This window comes from Gekko japonicus, unplaced genomic scaffold, assembly GCF_001447785.1.
Source record: "Gekko japonicus isolate JY-2015 unplaced genomic scaffold, Gekko_japonicus_V1.1 scaffold195, whole genome shotgun sequence".
In the NCBI taxonomy this organism is placed as follows: Eukaryota; Metazoa; Chordata; class Lepidosauria; order Squamata; family Gekkonidae; genus Gekko; species Gekko japonicus.
In genome coordinates this window covers 1517138-1522838 of record NW_015163099.1, presented here as the reverse complement: position 1 = coordinate 1522838, position 5701 = coordinate 1517138, and positions in this window count along the sequence as shown.

The following is a 5701-nucleotide window of genomic DNA, read 5'->3' as shown; positions in this document are numbered from 1 at the left end:
TGAAAATTCTAACTGCCTTGCGGGGGGGGGGTGAGTTTGAGGTGTGGAATGGAGTGTGGTCCAATCAGCTTCCATATGCAAACACTTTGAAGTAGCACCAAAGCTTTAAGATCTCTCCAGCTGTCACCTGGAGACTGGCAACAGCTTGTCTGGAGTGTGGGCAGTATGGCATTGTATTTGTCTGAGGTCCCCCTCTTCCTCCTCCTCCTCAGACCCCACCCTCAGCAGTCTTCATCCCTAACTGAAAATTCCAACTGCCTTGCGGGGGGGGGGTGAGTTTGAGGTGTGGAATGGAGTGAGGTCCAATCAGCTTCCATACGCAAATGACCTTGGAACGCTGGGCGGGACTGCACAAAGCAGCCAGTCAACCCAGCCAGTGTCCTCTGAGTGGCATTTCTTCCGGCCTAACACTAAGGATGTGAAATTTAGAACGTTCATATAGAACTTTCATACTCAATTATAATAAGGGAGAGATACTGCAGGGTAGGTTCAAAGTACCATAAGCAGAATTAAGCTTGTAGAACAGGACTTTCTCCTTTCTCCTTCCCATTGTAGTTCATGGAGCCCTTGAAATGCTGTTCCTGGGGATCCAAATGACAGCATGGGATGAAGTTGATGTCTACAATGGGAATGGGGAATCGAGTAGAATTGTCTTCCATCAACATAAGTGCCATTATGCCAGCAGAGCAGCACCTTTGGATCCAATCCGTATAAACTGCATTACAATGTGTAAAATAAACCACAGAATCATCAATAACAATAATGAAAACTTGTGACTAATGTTTGCAGATGTTTCTTGTCCTCTTTTGTCCCTTTTTAATTTTTAGGCCCTGGTTATGTAGAGTAGTATAAGATGATTCTGGTAGCATTTCTTTGGAATAGTTCTGGACAGTGATATTCAGTAGAGAGAAATTCAAGCGTACAACACAACTTTATTGAGAACAAGGTGAAAGTGTATAGTTGATATTTTAGTTGACTATAAATGACAGATTTTATAATAGAGAACATTAAGCAGATATTATCATGTTATTACCACTTTTCTGTGAGCTGTCCCCTCTCTCAGTGTTCATAATATATCTCCTCTCCCTTGAGGTTAATGTTTCATATTCTCCAGTCTGCCCCCCTCATGGACACAGACTCACCCACAGGGGATCTTTCAGACAACCACACAAATCTTTTTTCCTAGGGATCCTTTTCTTGGGTTGTCTCCCTCACAAGTCTCCCTCACAAGCCCCCTCATCCACATTCCTCCTCTTTTTTTTCTTTCTTCTCCCCCACCCACCCACTGCCCATCTTGTCAGTTTAGAACCTTTTTTTCTCCATTCCACACCTCCTCCTCTGTCAACCACAGAGCCCTTTCCTTGGCTATACCTTTTGGAATCATTACAATGGCCTTAAAATGTATGCAGTGACAAAATAGATGGATTTTTTTTTTTTTTTAATAAAGATGAGGATTTATAAAGATGATGGAAATCCTCAATAATGAAATATTTTTAGGGTCAAAATGGACATGGTAGAGATCACAAACCTTTGTCAATCTGTAGAAGGCAAAACACACAATTCAGCTCAGAGCTGCATAGGATGAGAAGAGCAAATTTAAACCTTCAGGCCCTATTCATATTTTATATTCTAAGGTGGGCCAATCAGATGCTCTGGAAGAGAAAAAGTCATGCTTTTAAAATTCATGTCTGTTTTCCTTTAAAACGGCAAATGAAAGCACTTGCAGCCTCAGTTGGCAGAACTGAGCAAGGGTGGAACTATTAAACTCTTCTCTTCCTTTACCATGTAGCCCCAATTTCCAGACTGATGCATAGCTGTGATCTCCATCATATCTCTTTTGTGGCTATGGCTTGCTGCATCACTGTTTGAAATGTATTTTACACTGGGTCTTCAGCAAAAGTATTGTTTACAGAAATATTACATATTTTAAAAGTAAAAAGATAACATGTTTAGCTCCCCCCCCCAAATGTAGGTAAAGGAGGAGCTAAAAGAAAATGAACACAGTTTAAAGTGTCTGCTATTCACTAATATGAATGGAGTTGCCAACCTTCATGCCCGGAGATCTCCTAGAATTACAACTGGTCTCCAGACTATAGAGATCAGTTCCTCTGGAGAAAATAGGTGCTTTGGGGAGTGGTCTTGTGGCAATAAACGTGCTGATGCCTCTGCCATCCCCAGACTCCACCCCGAAATCTCCAGGAATTTCTCAAACCAGAATTGACAACCCAAAATATGAAGGTTTAACTTTATAGATACTTGTAATCAGAGTGTAAGCATCTTACTGTTCATCTTCATGACTTCTGTGAAGTCCTACATGGTAGTAAAGATCTTAAAAGCGTACCTTCTAGCTCTTTCTACAGTGCTAGGAATACTCCCGCTTGTCTCAAATCGACTCTTTCCACCTAAACTGACACATGACCAAGGGGCAGGGAGAGCTTCTTACCTCACTCCTTCCTTTGCCACTGTGGAGGCTGCATGTGCCAAGCTTCTTCCTTCATCTGTTAGCCTGACTGCTGGGAGGTATTGTCAATATTTGGGAATATGCGATATTATAAAGTAGCAATAGGCAATAAGGGAACAAACACCTGTATATACAGAGGTCCCGCTTCTTCCAGAAATACCAGAAATAGACATGGAGGCTGGCTTCAGTATAAAAATGGTCTCATTTTACTGGAGATTCTGCAGCATCAAACAATACACAAGCACACACACACACTTATACAGCTTCTAGGAAAATTAGATAGACAATCAAGAGATGTTCGCATGAGCAGGAGATTGTTGGGGGGGGCAATATTTACCTGTCCTTATGATGAAGAAGAAGAGATTGGATTTATACCCCATCCTTCATAACCCAAAGGTGTCTCAGAGTGGCTTACAAACTCCTTCCCCTCCCCACAACAGTCACCCTGTGAGGTAGGTGGGGCTGAGAGAGCTCTTGACAGAAACTGCTCTTTTTCAAGAACAGCTCTTATCAGAGCTACGGCTTGCCCAAGGCCATCCAACCGGGTGCAAGTGGAGGAGTGGGGAATCAAACCCGGTTCTCCCAGATGAGATGATGTGTCCCAGTGGGAAAATAGGGGAAACTAATAAGAAATGAGAATTATGCTAGGAAATGGAAATCGTGCTCTGAACCAGCAGAAGCACGTGGAAGACTCTGGCTGCAGTCCAAGAGTCTTAAGAGAGGCAGTGTAGGTTTCAGGATAGTAAGAGCTAAAAAGCTAAAGATCTAGAAAGGATGTATAGAGGGCGTAGAGGGGGCGTAGAAAGCATGGAGAGCATAGAGAGAGAGCATATTGCTGGGTGCCCACTTTTGTATGGGGGCTCTTGGGGGAGGGCTTTGCTAGCCACCTCCCTTGAGACCACCCCTTGTTGGTCCATTCCAAAAGTCACATCCGCAATGGAAAAAGGGGCTTAAGGGGTTGGTCAATGTTGAATTCTAACTGAACTTGTGACAGAGACACCTCTAGGGTCGTGATGACTCATCAGCTAATACCTATTGTGTTCTTTGTCTCAGGACCGCAGAACCGGTTCCTGGAATGGATGAGGAAGGCCAAGTCCTTTGTCAAGCGAAAGGCGGGAAAGAGGCTTTTGTGCCTTCGATGTAGAGAAGGTGGGGAAGGAGGGCTGCCAGGGTGATGAAGAAGGACTTATTTAATGGCATCGTTTAAACAGCAATGGCAGATGGCTGTTTTGGAGTGTTTCATGTGTCTAGGGATACATCTGGAATGGTGCAACCTCGGGAACAATGGGCACATCGTCTCAGACTCTTGCTGGCGCGTGCCTGGCATCACAATCTGGTCACCTTACATCAGAGTCCCTTTTGCACATTTTATACACTATCCATTTATGTCCATAAGAGAGCACAAAGCTCCTTGCTAGGCAACACATCTCCTCTGAGGGAAATTTGGCCTCTGAGAAGAGACTTTTCTTCCTCAAAGAGAATTGTTTTGTTGCTATGTGTTGTTTGTTCATTGAGGATTTCTTTGGTCAAATTTCTTTACAAAGGTTGTTGCCTCGTAGTGAGTGTTTGTAATGGCCCTTTTCAAACAATGTGAGTGTGATACCAGGATGGCACGGTCCTATGAACACTCCCTGTGCCTGTTATGCTTGGGTGAATCCTGTTATGCTTAGGTGAATCCTTGGTGGTAACTGACCAAGAGAAAGTTCTTGGAGTCATGGTAAATAACTCATTGAAGAAGTTGACTCACTGTATAACTGCAATTTAAAAAAAGCAAAAGCTATGCTGGGGATTATTCGGAACGGGATAAAAAACAAATCAGCCTGCATTGTAATGCTTCTGTATAAATCTATGGCGAGGCCTCATTTGAAGTATTTTGTACAGTTCTGGTCACTGTATCTCAAAAAAGATATTATAGCATTGGAAAAGGTACAGAAAAGGTTAACTAAAATAATTAAGAGCAGGGGTCATTTCATAGAAAAAGAGGCGCAGGAGCTCATTAGCATAACTCATTACCATAACTTATTTGCATATGCCACAGCCCCTGACATCACCAGAAGTGTCTCAGAAGGCAACACCCACCGCTCAGGCTCCACCCCCAAAATCTCCACATATTTTTCAACTCAGAGCTAGCGAGCCTACCTGGAGAAAAACTGCTTCAAAAGCACACAAAAAAATTGTGGCAAGAGATCAGCTTTTGTGAGCCACTGCTCTCTTCTACAGATACTTCATAGCTGAAGAAGTGGCCAGTGACCCAGTTATGAACAGAGGCTACAGTTCCCACATTTGCAGACGTCTACAGATATGGGCAATATCCTCCTCACTTGCTACCTACATGCTGATGACTCTGTTTCAATGTATCTGAAAATGAGTGCATGAACACAAAAGCTTATACCCAGAATTAAACTTTGTTGGTCTTAAAGGTGCCACTGGACACAAACTTTGTTCTATTGCTTCAGACCAACATGGCTACCCACCTGAATCTATGCAAACCTGAATTATTCAATAGGGCTCTTCTACACAGGCAATAGGGTTACACTGTACAAAGGACTTCAGAATGTTACTTGAACAAATTAATAGGGAAAACCCAACACCTCCTGTTCACACATGCTTAAGGTAGGATAGCAGCTCAATGTTTCATTAGCATTGGTACTTAAGAATATCTGTTCCAATGCAACAGAACAAAGTCTGAGTTCAGTGGCACCTTTAAGACCAATAAAGTTTATTCAAATGAAAGCTTAGAGCCAGAATTAAACTCTGTTGGTCTTAAAGGTGCCACTGGATTCAAGCTTTGTTCGGCACATTTTATGTTTATTGACTGTTAACCTTTATTTAAGCTGGCCTAACTCATTAGCTGAAAGAGAGAGAGAGAGAGAGAGAGAGAAGGAAGGAAGGAAGGGAGAGAGAGAGAGAGAGAGAGAGAAATAAATAAATAAATGGGGGGAAGGAAGGAAAGAAAGATAGAAAGAGAAAGAAAGGGACAGAAAGGGAAGGAAACAAAGAAAGGGGGGAAAGGGGGGAAAGGGAAAGAAAAATGAGGGAAAGGAAAAGAAAGGGAGCAAAGAAATGGAAAGAAAGGGGTAAAAAAAATGGAAAGAACGGGAAAGAAAATGAAAGCATGTTTGCTTTCCCCAAGTTCTAAATTCCCCCACCAGCAGTTAAAAAGGAGCTTGAAGGCTTACATTTGTAATGTCCCCCTTTGGCTGTGAGTTCCTGGGCTAGAGTACTCACTCAGCCACCCGT